Raw genomic sequence first — 22,346 nt, 5'->3', positions numbered from 1 at the left:
AAGGAGAGAAAGAACATTGAGACTGAGTAGGATGTGACACCAAGTACAGAGCCCAACCCAACAAACTGCAGATTTCAACTCCTCGCATAGAAAGAAGCGCATTGAGACTGAGTAGGATGTGCAGAGGCACCAAGTACAGAGCCCATCCCAGCAGGCTGCAGATTTCAGCTCCTTGCATCTGGGAGGGACGCAATCGGAGGGCAGAGTCGGGTCCGGGGCCGGCCAGGGCTGGGCCTGACTCGGCCGGCACTGTGGAACTGCTGTACCAGCAAGCGCACAAACATGCCCACTGGTCCCAGTCTCTGGTGAGGCGCTGGGGGACAGCAGACAGGCAGTCTGTGCACTTGGTGGAGGGCAGGAGTGCTGGATGTTCAACCACCAGGAACGCCTGGAGATTTTGTCTAGTGGGGAGCCGCCGGCAGGGGACAGAGGGCCAAACTTCCTGTTTCCCCGGTGAGGTTGGGATGGCCCCGGTGAGGTTGAAACGGTCCCGGTGTGGTAGGGACGACCCCGGTCAGGTCGAAACGGCCCCGGTGTGGTAGGGACAACCCCGGTGAGGTTGAAACGGCCCCCGTGAGGTAGGGACGACCCTGGTCAGGTCGAAACGGCCCCGGTGTGGTAGGGACAACCCCGGTCAGGTCGAAACGGCCCCGGTGTGGTAGGGACGACCCCGGTGAGGTTGAAACAGCCCCAGTGAGGTAGGGACGACCCCAGTCAGGTCGAAACGGCCCCGGTGTGGTAGGGACAACCCCGGTGAGGTTGAAACGGCCCCGGTGTGGTAGGGACGACCCCGGTCAGGTTGAAACAGCCCCGGTGTGGTAGGGACAACCCCGGTGAGGTTGAAACGGCCCCCGTAAGGTAGGGACGACCCCGGTGAGGTTGAAACGGCCCCCGTGAGGTAGGGACAACCCCGGTCAGGTCGAAACGGCCCCGGTGTGGTAGGGACAACCCCGGTCAGGTTGAAACGGCCCCAGTGTGGTAGCGACGACCCCAGTGAGGTTGAAACAGCCCCCGTTAGGTAGGGACGACCCTGGTCAGGTCGAAACGGCCCCGGTGTGGTAGGGACAACCCCGGTCAGGTTGAAACAGCCCCGGTGTTGTAGGGACAACCCCGGTGAGGTTGAAACGGCCCCCATGAGGTAGGGACGACCCTGGTCAGGTCGAAACGGCCCCGGTGTGGTAGGGACAACCCCGGTGAGGTTGAAACGGCCCCGGTGAGGTAGGGACGACCCCGGTGAGGTTGAAACGGCCCCCGTGAGGTAGGGACGACCCCAGTCAGGTCGAAACGGCCCCCGTGAGGTAGGGATGACCCCGGTGAGGTTGAAACGGCCCCCGTGAGGTAGGGACGAGCCTGGTCAGGTAGTAACGGCCCCGGTGTGGTAGGGACAACCCCGGTCAGGTTGAAACGGCCCCGGTGTGGTAGGGACAACCCCGGTCAGGTTGAAACGGCCCCCGTGTGGTAGGGACGACCCCGGTGAGGTTGAAACGGCCCCCGTGAGGTAGGGACGACCCCGGTGAGGTCGAAACGGCCCCGGTGAGGTTGAAACGGCCCTGGTGAGGCTCAGACGGCCCTGGTGAGGTTGAGACTACTCCACTGAGGTTGGGACAAATAAAGGGGACCAGTATGGACTGATGAACAGGGGTAGATACAGAAGCAGAGCAACATTGAACAGAATGTTAAACTACAGTGGGAAGCCTGGGGAGGGTTGGGGGGGGGGGATTAAGAGACCAACTGAAGGACTTATATGCATGCATATAAGATTAACCAATGGACACAAGACACGGGGCGGGGGGGGGGGGGTAGGGGCCGGGGGAATGTCAAGGGGGGGAAAAAAGGAGACATATGTAATACTCTTTGTAATACTTTAAGAAATAAAAATTATAAAAAAAAAAAAAAAATCCCTAACCGGTTTGGCTCAGAGGATAGAGCGAGCGTAGGCATGTGGACTGAAAGGTAGGTCCCAAATTTGATTCCAGTCAAGGGCATGTACCTTGGTTGCGGGCACATCCCCAGTAGGAGGTGTGTAGGAGGCAGCTGATCGGTGTTTCTCTCTCATTGATGTTTCTAACTCTCTATCCCTCTCCTTTCCTCTCTGTAAAAAATCAATAAAATACATATTTTTTTAAAAAATATATATTAAAAGGTCTTGGCTTCGGTCCCAGATGATCCCTCCCCGAAGGAGCCGCCGCCTCCTCCACCTCCCGAAGCTGGGTCCACCTCCGCTGCCTGTGGCGTAGCCGAACTCTGCATCGGGACCAGCCAGAGAGGGGCAGAGGTCCGGAGCCCGGTCTAAGCCAGAGCAGGGGGCCATGGAGACAGCGGCCCAAGGCGCTCTCCACACTGATTAAGCGGGCCCGTTGCGGCTGCAGGCGCCATGGACCGAGCCCCAGCAGAGCAGAATGTCAAGCTGTCCGCTGAGGTAGAGCCATTTATTCCTCAGAAGAAGAATCCTGATACATTTATGATCCCTATGGCACTCCCAAATGAGAATGGAAATGTTTCTGGTATAGAACCAACTCCAATTCCCAGCTACTTGATTACTTGTTATCCATTTGTGCAGGAAAACCAATCCAATAGACAGTTTCCATTATATAACAATGATATACGATGGCAACAGCCCAATCCAAACCCTGCTGGACCATACCTTGCCTACCCCATTATACCTGCTCAGCCACCTGTTTCTACAGAGTATACATATTATCAGCTGATGCCAGCACCATGTGCCCAAGTTATGGGTTTTTATCATCCTTTTCCTACACCTTGCTCCAACACCTTTCAGACTGCAAATACTGTAAATACTATAACCACAGAATGCACTGAACGTCCAAATCAACTTGGACAAGTCTTCCCGTTGTCCAGTCATAGAAGCAGAAACAGTAACAGAGGACCAATGGTACCAAAACTTTTACAACAGCACATAAGAAGCAAAAGGCCACAGGTGAAAAATGTAGCTACTCAGAAAGAGACAAATGCAGCAGGTCCTGATAATCGATCAAAAATCGTGCTTCTGGTAGATGCTTCACAGCAAACCGATTTCCCATCAGGTATCGCTAACAAGTCTCTCTCAGAGAGCTCTGCCCCGATGCTCTGGAAGTCCAAAGGCAGGAGGAGAAGAGCATCCCACCCTACTGCCGAATCTTCTAGTGAGCAAGGAGCTAGTGAAGCTGACATTGACAGTGATAGTGGCTACTGCAGTCCCAAACACAGCAACAACCAGCCCACTGCAGGGGCTTTACAAAATCCTGATTCTAGCACCATGAATCATGTGGAATCATCTATATGTACAGGTAGTGTAAATTGGTCCAGTGTAACTTGCCAGGCAACTCAGAAAAAACCTTGGATGGAAAAAAATCAGACATTTTCTAGAGGTGGAAGGCAGACTGAACAAAGAAATTCACAGGTTGGATTCAAATGCCGAGGACATAGTACTTCCTCAGAAAGAAGACAGAATTTGCAGAAGAGACAAGATAATAAGCAGTTAAACCCCAATCAGGCTCATAGAAGTGACCCAAATTCTGAGTCTTTATATTTTGAGGATGAAGATGGATTTCGAGAACTAAATGAGAATGGAAATGCTAAAGATGAAAATATTCAACAGAAACTTTCTTCAAAAGTATTGGATGACTTACCTGAAAACTCACCAATCAATATAGTTCAGACTCCAATTCCCATTACAACTTCAGTTCCTAAACGTGCAAAAAGTCAGAAGAAGAAAGCTTTAGCAGCAGCCCTTGCCACAGCTCAAGAATATTCAGAAATAAGTATGGAGCAAAAAAAATTACAGGAAGCTTTATCAAAGGCAGCTGGAAAAAAGAGAAAAACACCTGTGCAGCTAGATTTGGGGGACATGTTAGCAGCTCTGGAGAAACAACAGCAAGCTATGAAAGCACGGCAAATTACTAATACCAGACCTCTGTCGTACACAGTGGTCACTGCAGCTTCTTTTCACACTAAAGATTCTACTAACAGAAAACCTTTAACCAAAAGTCAGCCCTGTTTGACATCCTTTAATTCTTTGGACGTTACTTCCTCTAAAGCAAAAAAAGGAAAAGAGAAGGAAATTGTAAAACTGAAACGGCCCACAGCACTTAAAAAGGTTATTTTGAAAGAAAGAGAGGAAAAGAAGGGCCGTTTAACTGTGGACCACAATCTTTTGGGATCTGAGGAACCAATAGAAATGCACTTAGATTTTATTGATGATTTGCCACAGGAGATTGTTTCCCAGGAAGATACTGGTCTGAGCATGCCCAGCGATACTTCACTCTCTCCAGCAATCAGAACTCTCCGTACTGTGTGACACCTGTGTCACAAGGCTCTCCAGCTAGTTCTGGGATAGGCAGTCCAATGGCATCTTCAACAATAACCAAAATCCACAGCAAAAGATTTAGAGAGCATTGTAATCAGGTTCTTTGTAAAGAGATTGATGAATGTGTGACTCTTCTTCTTCAAGAGCTTGTCAGTTTCCAGGAACGCATCTATCAAAAAGATCCTGTAAGAGCAAAAGCAAGGAGACGGCTGGTTATGGGTCTGAGGGAGGTTACCAAACACATGAAGTTAAACAAGATCAAGTGTGTTATAATTTCTCCAAACTGTGAAAAAATCCAGTCAAAAGGTGGCCTGGATGAGGCTCTCCATAATGTTATAGCCATGGCACGGGAACAGGAAATGCCGTTTGTGTTTGCCCTTGGAAGAAAAGCTCTGGGACGCTGTGTGAACAAGCTGGTTCCTGTTAGTGTAGTGGGAATCTTCAACTACTTTGGTGCTGAGAGCCTGTTTAATAAGGTAGTAGAACTCACTGAGGAAGCCAGGAAAGCCTATAAGGATATGGTTGCAGCAATAGAGCAAGAGCAGGCGGAGGAAGCCTTAAAGAATGTGAAGAAGGTGCCACACCACATGGGGCATTCCCAGAATCCCTCAGCAGCAAGCGCCATTTCCTTCTGCAGTGTTATTTCTGAGCCCATCTCTGAAGTAAATGAAAAGGAATATGAAACAAATTGGAGAAACATGGTGGAAACTTCAGATGGACTGGAAACATCAGAAAATGAGAGAGAGGTTTCCTGTAGACACAGCACATCTGAAAAATCCAGTAAACTTCCATTTGACACAGCCCCTGTTGGTAAGCAGCCATCTTTAGTGGCCACAGGCAGTACTACCTCAGCTGCAAACCCTGGGAAATCAGCAGTGAGTGAGAAAGAAGAAGTGAAGCCGGATGACCTGGAATGGGCCTCGCAACAGAGTACCGAGACCGGCTCTCTGGATAGGAGTTGCTGGGATATTTTGAATTCCTCCATCACCAGCACCACCAGCACTCTTGTACCTGGCATGCTTGAAGAAGAGGAGGATGAAGAAGAGGAGGAGGAGGAGGATTATACCCATGAACCCATATCTGTAGAAGTACAGCTTAATAGTAGAATTGAGTCTTGGGTCTCTGAGACCCAGAGAACAATGGAAACTCTTCAGCTTGGGAAAACCCTTAATGGTTCTGAGGAAGACAATGCAGAGCAAAGTGGGGAAGAGGAAGCAGAGGTGCCTGAGGTGCTGGAGCCAGGGATGGACGGTGAGGCCTGGACTGCTGACCACCAAGCAAGCTCGGAGCAGCAGAAGCCCAGCAGCTGCAGCTCTCTGAACAACGAGCACTCCGATTCTAATTATACACCCCCAGACATCTAGCTCGGGAAATGTCCCCTTCTCTCTCCAACCGTGTAAGGCTTACAGCCATTATCTTTTATGCTTCATCTCAACATTTTGCACTGTCCAATATTTAATATATGTACTTAATTCCTGACAGAAATATTTTTGTAGCTGTCTTTTACTTGTTATGATCTATAGCTTAGCTTTTAATTAGCATCTAAGTGTCTTTCTAAGAACTATGCGGGAAATTCAGAATTGTTTCGGCTTATTTTGTTATAGAAAATACTGATTTAAAAAAGAACAAGACCAAGTTTTGAAGAAAATAAATTTAAAATATTTAAAATATATATATATATATTAAAAAAACAACAACAAGGCCAATGCTTGGTACAACTAAGGCCCTTGAACACCCTGCTCCAGGGCTGAGGCTGGTTGGTGGCTGTTCTGATTAATTTGTGACTCTGCAGTCAGTCTGTCCCTAAATAATATTGCTAACATGGGACATTATACTCCATTTCTCTCTTTGCCCTATATGGTGGGCCCTGTGTGCTGTATTGTGGGACTACTGGTCATGCACATGGTTACACACACTTGAATCAGCCAAAGCTGTAGGTAGACAACAGTAGCACAAAGTGTGGAAGAGGAATTAGAAGTATATTGTTTGTTGTAAGGTTCTCACACTATACATAGAGTGGTGTATTATTTGAAGATAGACTATGATAATTAAGAGTGTATATTATAAACCCTAGAGAGGCTACTAAACAAATAAAAAAGGTTTAGCTAATAAGCCACAGTAGAGAGGATATGGAATAATTGAGAACAGTCTAAAAAGAGATAAGAAAGAAGGAAAAAGGGAACAAAAGAACAGATAAAACAAATATCAAGACGGTAGATTTAACCCACCATATTGAACATATTAAACATTAAATGCAAATGTTTAAACATTTGGATCAAGAGACAGAGATTGTTAAATTGGATAAAAAAGCGAGACCTAACTATATGTTGTCTATAAGAAATGCACTTTAAATATGAGGATACAAATAGGTTAAAAAGAAAAAGATGGCAAAAATGTATTATGTTAACACTAATAGAAAGAAAGCTATTTTTGCCGTGGCTGGTGTGGCTCAGTGGGCTGGGTGTTATCTCTGTACCAAAGGTTGCAGGTTCAATTCCCAATCAGGGCACATGGTTGGACGCTTGATCTCTGATAGGGGGCATGAAGGAGACATTGATGTTTCTCCATTCCAAGGTACATGCCCTTGACCAGAATCAAACCTGGAACCATTCAGTCTGCAGGCCGACGCTCTATCCACTGAACCAAACTGGTTAGGGCGATTTCAATCTTCTTAAATTTGGGGAGACTTTGCTTGTGACCCACTATGTGGTCTATTTTTGAAAAAAAAAAAGGAAAGGCAGGAAGAAAGAAAGCAAGCTATTTTACTATCAGATAAACTAGACTTCAGAACAATTAATAAAAAGATAAAGAGAAATATTTCAAAATGTCAAAGAATTCAATTCATCAACAGGACACAAAAACCATGAATTTGTATGCACCTAATGAGACAGGTCCAAATACATAAAACAAAGACTGCTTCCCAACTGAAGGGAGAAATAGGCAAATTCAGAGTTTATAGTGGACATTTCAACACGTGGCCCTTACTAATTTATAGCACAAGTACACAGGAAATCCATAAAAAGAAAGAAGACTTGAACAATACTATCCACCAACTTGACCTAACTGACATTTATAGAACACTAGAAGGCCATTGCATGAAGATTTGCTCAATAGGCCTTCCTTCGACTGGCTGCTGGCACTGGTTTTCCTCCGGCACCCAGGACCCAGGCAATTGGTCCTGCTGCAGCAGAGAAGCCAAGCCTCTTCAGTCTTCAGTCTTCAGTCTTCACTCCCACCAGAGCCTTCCCTTGCGTATGTAAATTAACCGCCATCTTTGTTGGGTTAATTTGCATAGCCACAGAATATATGTTCTTCTCAAGTGCACATGGGACATTTTCAAAAATAGACCACATATTGGGTCACAAGCAAAGTCTCCCCAAATTCAAGAAGATTGAAATCGCCCTAACCAATTTGGCTCAGTGGATAGAGCGTCAGCCAGGAGACTGAATGGTTCCAGGTTCCATTCTGGTCAAGGGCATGTACCTTGGTTGTGGGCACATCCCCAGTAGGGGGTGTGCAGGAGGGAGCTGATCGATGTTTCTCTCTCATCGATGTTTCTAACTCTCTATCCCTCTCCCTTCCTCTCTGTAAAAAAATCAATAAAATATATTTTAAAAAATACATTTATAAAAAAAAAGAAGATTGAAATCATACCAAGCATCTTCTCAGATCACAATGGCATAATATTAGAAATAAACCACAATAAAAACAACCCAAAAAACTCAAACACTTGGAAGCTGAATAGCATGTTATTAAATATTGATTGGGGTACCAATGAGATCAAAGAAGAAATTAAAAACATCCTGGAAACTAATGACAATGAAAACACAACAATCCAAAACCTATGGGACACAATGAAAGCAGTCCTGAGAGGGAAGTTTATAGCTCTACAGGCCTATCTCAAAAAACAAGAAAAAATGGTAGTAAATCAACTAACTCTATATCTCAAAGAATTAGAAAGAGAGCAACAAGAAAAGCCCATGGTGAGCAGAAGGAAGGAGATAATAAAGATTAGAGCAGAAACAAATGGCATAGAGACCAAAAAACACTACATAAAATCAATGAAACCAAGAGCTGGTTCTTTGAAAGGATAAACAAGATTGACAAACCTCTAGCCAGGCTCACCAAGAAGCAAAGAGAGAGGACTCAAATAAATCAAATCAGAAATGAAAGAGGCGAAATAACAACAGACCCCTCAGAAATTCAAAGAATTGTTAAAAAATACTATGAGAAACTCTACTCTAACAAACTAGACAACCTGGAGGAAATGGACGTATTCCTTGAAAAGTACAATCTTCCAAAACTCAATCCAGAGGATTCTAAGAATCTCAACAGGGCAATAACTATGGAAGAAATTGAAGCCGTCATCAAAAAGCTCCCAGCAAACAAAAGCCCAGGGCCAGACGGCTTCACAGGGGAGTTTTACCAAACATTCAAGGAAGAACTAAAACATAGCCTCCTCAGAGTAACTATTCAAAAAAATTCAAGAGGAAGGAACACTTCCCAGCTCATTCTATGAAGCCAGCATTACCCTAATACCAAAACTAGATAGAGACAACACAATGAAAGGGAACTATAGGCCAATATCCCTCATGAACATAGATGCCAAAATCCTCAACAAAATTCTAGCCAATTGGATCCAGCAATACATCAGAAAGATCATACACCATGACCAAGTAGGATTTATCCCAGGGATGCAAGGATGGTACAATATCCACAAATCAATAAACATGATACATCACATAAACGAATTGAGAGATAAAAACCACATGGTCATATCAATTGATGCATAAAAAGCATTTGACAAAATCCAACACCCATTTTTGATAAAAACTCTCAGCAAGGTGGGAGTAGAAGTATCATATCTCAACATAATAAAAGCCATATATGACAGGCCCACAGCCAACATCATACTCAATGGACAAAAACTAACACCATTTCCCCTAAGAACAGGAAGAAGACAGGGATGCCCACTCTCACCACTCCTGTTTGACATAGTACTGGAAGTATTAGCCATTGCAATTAGGCAAGAAGAAGAAATAAAAGGCATCCAAATTGGAAAAGAGGAAGTAAAACTGTCCTTATTTGCAGACGACATGATATTATACATACAAAACCCTAGAGACTCCATCAAAAAACTACTAGACTTAATACATGAATTTGGCAATGTAGCAGGATACAACATTAACCCCAAGAAATCTGAGGCATTTCTATACACCAATAGTGAACTTTCAGAAAGAGAGATTATAAAAACAATCCCATTTACCATCCCACCAAAAAAAATTAAGCTACCTAGGAATAAACTCAACTAAAGAGGTAAAAGACCTCTACTCAGAAAACTACAATGTCATGGGTTGACTCAGCGAGATAGACCACCGACTCAGAATTTAAATTTAGGAACCTTTATTAAGCTGGCCAGCTGTCTGCAGTTCAGCCTTTGCTTTGAACTGCAGCCGGTGACTGCAAGAGTTACAGCAATTTATTTGCAAAAACTACAAAGTTACAAAGCCATGCTTACGCAATTTGTTCCCGACACAGCACAGCATTATCACCCTCCTATCTATGTTTTCCGGGAACAGAGAGCACAGTATATATTGAGGAGGGACCATGAGACCATATCCCAAAGCCTGACCCAATGTCAGTACCCTCCAATCTGTCTGCTCCAGGAACAGACCGCACAGTGCGCCCGATATGCAGCCCAGTACATTCCCTACTGGTCTTAGTCCTGAATCAAATCTTTGATTCAGCGCCCTCCTCTACGATATGAAATTGAGGAGGCATTTGGCAATGCAGGGGCCAAATGTGAGCCCTAGGAGGAGCAGAACGACTGTAGTTAGCCAGGGGGACCAGGAAAATAAATTCTCATACCAATTGCCTTCAGCCCTTCTAGCCTCTTCTAGGTCAGCCAGCTGTTTTCGCAGCTGGCTAAAGCTTTCCCTGATCACCCCCGAGTGGTTGGTGTAGAAACAGCAAGACTCCCCTAGGGCCAGACAGAGGCCTCCCTGCTTCAGGAAAAGCAGATTTAGGCCTCGTCTGTTTTGTAATACTACCTCTCGAATGAACCAAGGGAGTCCTCCAGTTGGCGAACAGATTTTTTGAGAGAGCTTAAATCTTGCTCTATCTCCCTACTTAACTCTTTATAATTCTGGTGGCCAGTTGCTAGGGCAGCTGTTCCGAAGGCCGTGGACCCTGCTAGTCCTATTCCCATAAGGAGGGGGACTAGGATGGGGGCCCTTTTAACCCTTCTGGGTTCGAGGTTTAAATGTTCTCGGCCCCCTTCTCCCGAATAGTAATATACCTGTGGGAGGATATGAGTTAGAATGCATAGTCCAGGGTCCATCGGATTCTGGAGGACTGGAGAGAAGATGCAAGGGGTTATACCAGTTGTACATGCCCACCAAGTCCCCTCCGGAGCTACTAAGTAGGTGGGGGTCTCTCCTGTATAATTCTTTGGAAGTATGATAAATGAATTACATAGATCTGTATAGGTGGAACTGCTAAGGGGGTAGTTCACAGGGTACACACAAGTCCCGGGGTTTAAGATGTCCCCAAGAGTAAGTCCTTGGTGTTTGTGTCCCCACATACACAGTCCGTCTGACAGACTTTCTGCTGAAAGGTTCCTGATGGCAGAAGCGTCCTTCCTGAGCTGGGCCCCTACCCCTATCCCAACATAATAAGGGGGTTCAGGGTTGAGGCACAGCCAGCAATCCGCGGTCAGGTTTGAGGAGGTGTGATTTAGGAAAGAAAACATTAAGTCCAAGGTTCCCAGCAGCTTCTGGTTTGGTTTTCCTGCACCTGTATCCAAAAGCTGTTGTAGGTCCTCAAGGGCTGGCGAGGTCGTGGCTGCAGGTGGAATAGGGCTGGGGCTCCCAGACCTTTGTGACCCAGGGGAACCAGGAGGTTTAGCTAGGGCTGGGTGCTGTGGCTGGCTCGGCCTCTCTGGCTTGTCTAGGGGACGCAAGGGGCCAATCGGTTGAACGACCGGGGAAGAGTCCGGCGTTGAGTGGTGAAGAGCTGGCCAGGGTCTCGGCTGCTTACATAGAGTCTTAGTCCCCATGTCTTTTCCCCTTCCCTTTGGTCAGTCCACCAGGCGAGAGGCATGAGGAGGACGGGGTTACAATTTCCGATCGTGCAGTTCTTCTTCGGGGCCCCAGGTCGAACCTCTCTTCAACGGGTCTCCGGTCTTCTGAACCCGCCATCCCTCGACGCTGTCGTTTGTTTTCTTAACCTGCATACGATGGATCCAGTGCCTTTTTCCTGCAACTTTGATGGCGGTTAGAGTGCTCAGCACAACCTGGTAGGGTCCATCCCATCTAGGTTCCAGGCTGCCAGGGTCGTGATGCTTCACCCAAACGAGATCTCCCGGAGAGAAGGCAGGCTGTGTTGGACTGTATCTCAGCACGTCCTCCTCCCGTATGGCTCTCACCACCCGTCGTGCTGACGTGGCGCTGCTCTGCAAAGCCTGTAAGGACTTAAGCAAATTTTGGGTAGAGAGACAGGCGACTTCCTCCTCCCTCAACCTGGGCACCAATGGCAGCGGTTGCCCAAACGTTATCTCAAAAAGGAGTTAGCCCTTGGATGTATGGGGTGCACCTAGCTCTGAGGAGAACAAAAGGAAGGAGACTTACCCAGTTTTCGCCAGCCTCTAATTTTAACTTAGTTAATGTTTCCTTTAAGGTACAGTTCATCCTCTCTACCTGTCCAGAACTCTGTGGTCTATAAACACAATGCAATTTTCAAGTAACTCTTAGGGCCTTAACTATGGATTGTAACTTTGGCAATAAACGCCAGGCCATCGTCGGACCCCATGTATAATGGCAGGCTAAACCGGGGGACAATTTCAGTGAGGAGTTTTCTAACTACTACCTGTACTGTCTCTGCCTTGGTTGTGTATGCCTCAGGCCAGCCAGAGAAGGTATCAATGAAAATCAGCAAGTATTTATACCCTCCTTGTCCTCCTGGTATCTCGGTGAAGTCCACTTCCCAGTGTTCTCCGGGGTTCTGACCTCGGAATCGCGGTCCCGGCGTGGCCACAACAGCGGGCCCTTGATTCACCAGGGCACACACTTGGCACCTTCTAGCCAACTCTTGAGATATTTTCTGGAGCCCTGGGATGTAAAATTCTCTTCCCAGTAGTTCTGATAGCTTCATTCCCCCAGGTGAGCGCTCTGGTGGGTCTGGGAAGCGATGGTCCGCCCCAGGGCTTCTGGCATTATAGGCCTCCCATCTGGCAGAATTAGCCATCCAGCCTCTCCTTCCCCGGCCCTTAGTTTCTCAGCTAGCCTCTGCTCCTCTGGCAGATGAGTAGGCTTCTCTGGGAGCCTTCCTGCTGGCCATCTTCGGACCCCAGGTATAATGGCAGGCTAAACAGGCTACGAGAACTTCTAGGGGCCCTACTGGTCTTTTAGTCAATTCCTTGGCCCCTATATGGATGCCAGGTGGTTAAGTATCTCAGGAGCTTTTTCCTTTCCTCCTGAGGTCAGGAGACTTCTTTAAGGTGGCTCCCGTGTCCTCCTGTAAGGGCAGTGTGAGGAGATATATCCCTGTAGTCCATGGGTAGGTCTGGCAGGGCCAGTGCCGGGGCACTTACCAGGGCTTCTTAGATCTCCCCTGGCTCCTCCTCATGTGCCCCCCGCTACTGGGTACCTTCCTCTACGAAGCTGCTCCTGTCCTCCGTGTAGAGGGTCTCATCCGGATTCTGCAGGGCTGGTCCACAAGGTCCTCACAGAGGGAAGTGAGGGTAGTCAGTGTCTCCTCGCAGTCAGGCAAAGGGGAATCTGCCTTCTCATCAGGGAGGAGTTTCGCAGGGTTCAAGGCAGCTGTTTTCAGGAAGCTGAAATGCTTACTCTTTTTCCCTTTCCCTACCAGAGGGCGTGAGTGAGTGCTATGAGTTCCACAAGGAAGTCCATCTTTTGGCCCCCCACTGTCAGGGTTATTCTGGGCTCCTGAGGGCCAGCTGAGCCCCAACAACCCCAATACACCTCCTCCAACAGCATGGGAGGGAGTCGGTTGCCCTGCACGTTCAGGGCACTCCCTTTTCCAATGTCCTTCCTTTCTGCAAAATGCACATTGATTTTTCCCAAGCCTGGGTTGGACTCCTTTTCTTCCTAGAGGCTTTTCTTTGCCCTTGTTGTCTCTCCGGCCCCTTGGGCCATTTTCCTTGTTTAGGGCCAGGAGGACCTTGGCCATCCAGGTGTTTAAACCTGCCATTGGGTCCTTCAGATTGTCAAAAACCTTCTGGGCCACCTCAACCAACTTAGAGATTGATTTCCCCTCAAAGCCTTCTAACTTCTGTCATTTTTTCCTAATATTTGGGGCTGACTAGGAAACAAATGCAACATTGACAGCCCTCCGACTTTCCAGAGCATCAGCGTTAGGCCCCTGGACTGTCTCTGTCACCTTAGAGAGGTTTGTGGGTCTCCAAGCAGCAGCTCGGATGCCCCCTAATAGAGTCTGGCGATACCTATCGAGAGCTTCCTTTCCCCTATCACTATTGGGGTTCCAGTTGGGTCGCCTGGAGGGAAACACAGTCTCTAATCTGTCTTTTATTTGTTCTTTCAGAATGAACTAAAGGAGCTTTTTTTCCCTACAGGGTCTTATATGTCACAGGACCTCACAGGGTCTGTAATTCCTGTAACAGAGGGCTAGTATTCACCACTTTATTAACCCCCTCTGTTCTAGACAGGCCTTCCCCAGTTTCCTACAGTTGAGGTTTTGTGCCACCCCTGACATGGGCATGGTCACACATGCCTGTAAGACAGTATACAGGTTGCTAACTGTCAACTGTCTCTCAATAGGGACCAAAATTTAATGGGTATTCTTCTTTGCCCACCTGGGCAACTGCCCTCTCGGCAGCTAGACACCCTTTACTTTTGGGCTTCCAAATGTTATGGGTTGACTCAGCGAGATAGACCACCGACTCAGAATTTAAATTTAGGAACCTTTATTAAGCGGGCCAGCTGTCTGCAGTTCAGCCTTTGCTTTGAACTGCAGCCGGTGACTGCAAGAGTTACAGCAATTTATTTGCAAAAACTACAAAGTTAAAAAGCCATGCTTATGCAATTTGTTCCCGACACAGCACAGCATTATCACCTTCCTATCTATGTTTTCCGGGAACAGAGAGCACAGTATATATTGAGGAGGGACCATGAGACCATATCCCAAAGCCTGACCCGATGTCAGTACCCTCCCATCTGTCTGCTCCAGGAACAGACAACACAGAGCGCCCTGATATGCAGCCCAGTACAACAGGACGTTGCAAAAAGAGATAGAGGAAGACATAAAGAGATGGAAGAATATACTGTGCTCATGGATTTGTAGAATTAACATCATTAAAATGTCCATACTACCCAAAGCAATCTATAAATTCAACCCACTTCCCATTAAAATACAAACGGCATATTTCACAGATCTAGAACGAACTCTCCAAAAATTCATCTGGAATAAAAAAAGACCCGTAATAGCTGCAGCAATCCAGAGAAAGAAGAAAGTAGGTGGGATCTCAATACCAGATATCAAGCTGTATTACAAAGCCACTGTTCTCAAAACTGCCTGGGACTGGCACAAGAACAAACATATAGATCAAGGGAATAGAATAGAGACCCCAGAAATCGACCCGAACCAATATGCTCAATTAATATTTCACAAAGGAGGCAAGAACATACAATGGAGCCAAGATAGTCTCTTCAATAAATGGTGTTGGGAAAATTGGACAGATATATGCAAGAAAATGAAACCAGACCATCAACTTACACCATACACAAAAATAAACTCAAAATGGATAAAGGACTTATAAGTATGACGGGAAACCATAAAAATTCTAGAAGAATCCAAAGGCAAGAAAATCTCAGACATAGGCCGAAGCAATCTCTTCACTGATACAGCTCCTAGGGCACTTGAAACTAAAGAGAAAATGAACAAATGGGACTACACCAAAATAAAAAGCTTCTGCACAGCAAAAGAAACCATCAACAAAACAACAAGAAAACCCACTGCGTGGGAAAACATATTTGCCAATGTCATATCTGATAAGGGCCTAATCTCCAAAATTTATAGGGAACACATACAACTTAACAAAGGGAAGATAAAGAATCCAATCAAAAAATGGGCAATGGACCTAAATAGACACCTTTCAAAAGAGGACATTCAGAAAGCCAAGAGACATATGAAAACATGCTCAAAGTCACTAATCATCTGAGAGATGCAAATCAAAACAACAATGAGGTACCATCTCACACCTGTCAGGCTGGCTATCATCAACAAATCAACAAACGACAAGTGCTGGAGAGGATGTGGAGAAAAAGGAACACTCCTGCACTGCTGGTGGGAATGCAGACTGGTGCAGCCACTATGGAAGACAGTATGGAGTTTCCTCAAAAAACTAAATATGGAACTCCCATTTGACCCAGTGATCCTACTTCTAGGAATATATCCCAAGAAAAGAGAAACACCAAACAGAAAGGATATATGCACCCATATGTTCATAGCAGCACAATTCACCATAGCTAAGATCTGGAAACAGCCTAAGTGCCCATCAGTAGATAAATGGATTAGAAAACAGTGGTACATCTACACGATGGAATACTATGCTGCTGTAAAAAAGAAGGAACTCTTACCATCTGTAATGGCATGGATGGAACTGGAGAGCATTATGCTAAGTGAAATAAGCCAGTCAATGAAGGAAAAATACCACATGATCTCACTCATTCATGGCTAATAGAGCCCGTTATGAACTTATGAACAAAAATAGATACAGAAGCAGAGAAGCCTCAAATAGACTGTCAAACTACAGCGGGAAAGCCAGGGAGGGTTGAGGGGCAGGAGGGGAGGGCTAGAGATCAACCGAAGGACTTGTATGAATGCATATAAGCATAACCAATGGACATAAGACACTGGGGGCTAGGGGAGGCCAGGGGATTGTTAAGGGCAGGAAAAAAAGGACACATATGTAATACTCTTTGTAATACTTTTAGCAATAAAACAATTAAAAACAAACAAACAAACAAAAAACAAACACCTGGTTAACTTTGCCCACCTGCTTAACCCAAGACAGTTGCCAGGTTACCTCTGTGACCTGTCTTAGTTCTGTGACCTGTTGCCACATGATACCCCACAAGACCTGGCTGGGCCACTGCAGGGTGATTTCCCAGCAGGCTCAGGGAGAGCTCCCCAAGATCTTGTCAGACTGAAACTCTGACTCAGCTGTTGAGACAGAGCTGGCCACATGGAGAAGGGGAAGCCACCTCAGAAGGTACAGCAGTGCCCCCGGGGCGGGGAGAACCAGGGTGGCTGGGTGCAGGAGAGGCAGCGGATAAAGGGCCCTTGGGTGGGTTAGGCAGGAGAATGACATGCTCAGATTTATATTTTTTCAAGGTCACTCTGTGATTTGGCATTTGAAATGATATTTGAGGGGTACGATTTAGACAGATGAAGAGGGTGAGATGTGCTTCAGGTACAGAGAGTGTGCACGCGGCCTGGAGGCAGGAGAGATGAACACTGGAGAGTGCGTACACACATCTCAGAGGTGGGGTGACTGAGAAACAGGGCAGGGAAACAGAAGATCCTCTATAGAGGGGGCAGGGCAGGGTCGACAGGGGACCTTCCATGGAGGGGGCAGGGCAGGGGGAACAGGGGACCCTCCATGGAAGGTACAGGACAGGGGGAACAGGAGACCCTCCATGGAAGGTACAGGACAGGGGATAGGGGACCCTACAGGGAGGGTACAGGGCAGGAGAGATGGGGGACTCTCCATGGAGGGACAGGGCAGGAGGTAGGGGACCCTCCATAAAGGAGGCAGAGCAGGGGAATAGAGGAGCCTACATGGAGGCTAACAGGGCAGGGTAGGGGACCATCCATGGAGGGTATAGGGCAGGGGTGATAGGGGACCACCATGGAGGGTATAGGACAGGAGATATAGGGGACCGCCATGGAGGGTACAGAGCAGGGGGGACAGGAACCCTTAATTGAGGATACCTAGCAGGGGGGTAGGGGATCCTCCATGGAGGGTACAGGGATGGGGGGAAAGGGACCATCCATGGAAGGTACTGGGAAGGGGGGACAGGGTATCCTCCATTTAGGGTATAGGGTAGGATGCATAGGGAACCCCCCATTTAGGGTACAGGGCATGGTATAGGTAACCCTCCATAGAGGGTACAGGGCAGGGGGACAGGTGATGGTTAGTGGATGGTATAGGGCAGAGGAACAGTGGGCACTCCATGGAGGTGGCCGGGTAGGGAAGACTGGAGACCCTTCATGGAGAGGGAAGAGCAGGGAGGACAAGAGAGGAGGGAGGGGTGAGAGGGGACACTACTCTTTCCATGGAGGGTCCCCTGTCCCCCCATAAAAGGTTCCCAGTTCCCACAGCCCTGCCCCTTCCCACAGTCCCCGTTCTCCCGGCCTTCCCATGGAGGGCCAATATCTTCCTTGTTCAGATCATTCTGTGGTTGGTTCCTTTTCTCCTCAGCCCTGCCCCCTCTATGGAAGGTCTTCTGTTTCCTTTCCCTGACCTGCCCCTCACTTACCAGCCACTGAGAGGTATGTGCTCCGGTCTCCAGTGTTCATCTCTCCTACCTCCAGGCCACTTGCCCACTCTATGTACCTGAGCATATCTCACACTCTTGGTCGGCCTAAATCCTACATGTGCTCTCAAGGCACATCTCAAATAACTTTTCAAATGTCAAATCACAAGTGATGGCCACAGGGGATGGGGTGGAGGAACATAAGAGAGTCTATAAGGGGGATAAACGTTTCAGTTGCAGAAGATGGGAAACGTGGTGGAGATGATGGTGGTGTGGGCCACAAAACACTATGAATGTCCTTAACACCACTGCACTGTGCCCCGGAAAACAGTGGAAATGGTCAATATCACTGTGATAAAACTCTGCAAAAATGAGCAAGGAAAAGAAGGGCAGGTCTTAAAAAATAACCATAGTGGGACGAGCTCCGGCTACCTGAATTCCTGATCCAAGGAGGCCACCAAACAAACAGTGATGAGAAGAGCCTGGGATGTGAAGTCTGTTGAGAAACCCGGGGAAAGACTTGGTACCCTTCTGTCCACCCTACGGGTCTCTTCGAGAAGCCAGGGAAGCTGTGTGGGGCTTACCATTGTATGCAGGTGCACAGAGGAGCACCTCTGGGGGGAATGCTATTGTGCAGCCCCTGTGGAAAGCAGTAAGGAGTTACCTCAAAAAATTAAAAATGAAACTCCCATGCTTCCATGTAACACAGTGATTCCAGTTCTGGGAATGTATCCCAAGAAATCAGAGACACTAATTTGAAAGAATATATGCAGTCCTATATTCATTGCAGTGTTATTTAGAATACCAAGATATGGAAGCAGCCCTTGTGCCCATCAGTAGATGAGTGGATAAAAATGCTTTAGTGCATTGACACAATGGAGTACTACCTGTCTGTATAAAAGATGGAAATCTTAACTATTTGTGACAGCGTGAATGGACCTGGAGAGCATTATGGTAAGTGAAATAAGCCAGTGAGAAAAAGACTAATACCGTATGATTTAACATATGTGTGGAATCTAATGAGCATAATAAATTAACAAAGAAAAGAGAAATAGACATAGAAAGAGAAGGGACTGACAGTTGTCAGAGGGGAAGGGGTTGTGGGGCTAGGTGAGTGGGTGAAGAGATTAAGCAAAGAAAAACAACAACTCATAAACACAGACATCATAATAGTGATGACCAGAATGAAAGGGGGTGGCAGAGGTGGAAGAGTATAAAGGGGGTGAATTGTTCATGGAAGGAGACTTGACTGGGGGTGGTGAACACACAGTACAATATACAGATGATGGGTTATAGACTTGTACACCTGAAGTCTACATGACCTTATTAACCTGTGTCAACCCAACAGATTCATTTAACACAATGGGAAGAACATTGTGACACAAGCTACTACGTGGATGGACCTTGAAGACATTATGTTCAGTGAAAAAGCCAGTCAATTACTGCGAGATTGCACTCACATGAGGTCCCCAGGGCCATCAGAGGCAGAGACAGAAGACAAGATGGAGTTACCAGTTGTGGTGGGGTTGGGGTGAGGGATGCAGAGTTGTTTACTGGGGTCAGAATTTCAGTTGGAGAAGATGGGAAAAGTGGTGGATAGGAATGTGGTGTGGCCGACACAACAGTATGAAAGTACTTAACACCACTGTACTGTGCACCGGAAAACAGTGGAAATATGTAAATATCACTGTGATAAAAGTATCGAAAAGAGAATGGAGAAGAAGGTCAGGTCTTAAACAGAACCATGGTGGGACATGCTCAAGCTACCTGAAATCCCACTCTGAGGAGGCGTCCAGACACAGTGATGAGAAGAGTCTTGAGTATGAGGTCCATAGAGAAAACCTGAGGAGTCTTGGTTCCCTCTAGTCCATCCCACGGGCCTGTAAAAGAAGCCACGGATGCAGTGTGGGGCTAACCATTGTGTGCAGTTGCAGAGTAGCGCAACTCTGGGGGGAAAGCATATTGTGCAGCAACTGTGGAAAGCAGTAAAGAGTTACCTCAAAAATTAAAAACGGAACTTCCATGTAAAACAGTGATTCAACTTCTGCGAATGTATCCCAAGATATCAGAGTCAATGATTGGAAAGAATATATGCACTATTATGTTCATTACAGGGTTATTTACAATACCAAGATATGGAAGCAGGCCATCAGCCAACCAGTAGATGAGTGGATAAAAATGATTTGGTATATTGACACAATGGAATATTATTTGGCTATGTAAAAAAAGGGAATCATAACTATTTCTGATAGCGTGGATGGACCTGGACAACATTATGGTAAGTAAAATCAGCCAGTCAGAAAAAGACTAATTCCGTATGATTTCACATATGTGTGGAATCTAATGAGAAAAATAAATTGACAAAGAAAATAGAAACGGACTCATAGGAAGAGAACAGACTAACAGTTGTCAGAGGGGAAGGGGTTGTGGGGCTGGGTGAGAGGGTGAAGCGATTAAGCAAAGAAGAAGAATAACTCATAGACACAGACATCACTATAGTGATTATGGGAAGGAAAGTGGGTGGCAGAGGTGTAAGAGGGTAAAGGGGGTCAAACAGAGATGGAAGGAGACTTGACTTGGGGTGCTGAACACACAGTACAATATATAGATGATGTGTTCTAGACTTGTACACCTGAATCCTACATGACGATATTAACCTGTGTCAACCCAATAGATTCAATTAAGATAACGGGAAGAACAATGTGAAAAAAGCTACTAATTGTTTGGAAATTGAAGACATCATGTTCAGTGCAAAATCCAGGCAAAAGAAGACAACTACTGTGTGTTTCCACCCACATGAGGTACCCAGGGCCATCGGAAGCAGAGACAGAAGACAAGATGGAGATACCAGTGGTGGTGGGGTTGGGGTGAGGGATGCAGTGTTGTTTACTGGGGTCAGAATTTCAGTTGGAGAAGATGGAAAATATGATGGATATGATGGTGGTGTGGCCGGCACAAAAGTATGAGTATCATTAACACCACAGCACTATGCACTGGAAAACAGTGGAAATGGTAAGTTTCACTGTGATAAAGCTATGCAAAGAAGAGAAAGAAGGAGAAGGCCAGGTCTTAAACATAACCATGGTGGGACAAGCTACGGCTACCTGAATTCCTGCTCCCATGAGTCCTGTGGACACACAGTGTTGAGGAGAGCCTGTTGTGTGAGGTCCCTTGAGAAATCCTGAGCAAGCTTTGGTTCCCTTCTTTCTATCCCACGGGACTCTTATGAGAAGCCAGTGATGCTGCATGGGGCTCACAATTGTGTGCAGGTGCAGAGAAGCACACCTATGGGGAGAATGCATTTTGTGCAGCCACTGTGGAAAGCAGTAAGGAGTTACCTCAAAAAATTAAAAATGGAATATTCATGCTTCCACGTAACACAGTGATTCCACTTCTGGGAATGTATCCCAAGAAATCAGAAAAACATTGGAAAGAATATATGCATTGCTATGTTCATTACAGTGTTATTTACAGTACTAAGATTTGGAAGCAGCCCGTGTGCCCATCAGAAGATGAGTGGATAAATGCTTGGTACATTGACACAATGGAATACTACTTGGCAGTGTAAAAAATAGAATCTTAACTATTGTGACAGCATGTATGGACCTGGACAGCATTATGGTAAGTGAAATCAGCAACTCAGAGAAAGACTAATACTGAATGTTCTCACATATGTGTAGAATTTAATGAGCAAAATAAATTAACAAAGAAAATTGAAACAGACTCATAGGAAGAGAACAGACTGACTGGTCAAAGGGCAAAGGGTTGTGGGGCTGAGTGAGAGGGTGAAGGGATTAAGCAAAGAAAAACAACAACTCATAGATACAGACATCACTATAGTGATTACAGGAAGGAAAGTGGGTGGCGGAGGAGGAAGAGGGTAAAGGAGTCTAATGCCAATGGAAGGAGACTTGTTTTGGGGTGGTGAACACACAGTACAATATACAGATGATGGGTTATACACTTGTAAAACTGAAGACTACATGAACTTATTAACCTGTGTCAACCCAATAGATTCAATTAATACAATGGAAGAACGTTGTGACACAAGCTACAACGTGGATGTACCTTGAAGACATTAGGTTCAGTGCAAAATCCAGGCAAAAGAAGACAACTACTGTGTGTTTCCACTCACATGAGGGCCCCAGGGCCATCAGAGGCAGAGCGGGAAGGCAAGATGCAGGTACATGTGGTGGTGGGGTTGCGGTGAGGGATGCAGTGTTTTTACTTGGGGTAGATTTCCAGTTGGAGAAGATGGGAAAAGTGATGGATATGATGGTGGTGTAGTCGGCACCACAGTATGAATGTCCTTAACACCGCTGCACTGTGCGCTGGAAAACAAGAGAAAAGGTAAGTTTCATTCTGATAAAACTATGCAAGGAAGAAAAAGAAAAAGAAGGCCAGGACTTAAAACATAACCCTGGTAGGACGGGCTATGGCTACCTGAATTCCTGCTCCCAAGAGTCCTCGGGACACACAGTGATGAGGAGAGCCTGTTGTGTGAGGTCCATTGAGAAAGCCTG

The 22,346-nt window shown here is 46.3% G+C and overlaps 1 pseudogene; it reads left to right on the top strand.

Moving 5' to 3' along the window:
• The first annotated feature begins 2,358 nt into the window (after positions 1–2,358).
• Positions 2,359–5,670, top strand: LOC139001949 (selenocysteine insertion sequence-binding protein 2-like pseudogene; annotated as a pseudogene).
• The last annotated feature ends 16,676 nt before the right edge of the window (positions 5,671–22,346 follow it).

Source organism: Myotis yumanensis, unplaced genomic scaffold, assembly GCF_028538775.1.
Source record: "Myotis yumanensis isolate MYYU_CA2020_CCGP unplaced genomic scaffold, mMyoYum1.0.hap1 SCAF_2, whole genome shotgun sequence".
In the NCBI taxonomy this organism is placed as follows: Eukaryota; Metazoa; Chordata; class Mammalia; order Chiroptera; family Vespertilionidae; genus Myotis; species Myotis yumanensis.
This window is presented reverse-complemented; position numbering and strand designations above follow the sequence as displayed.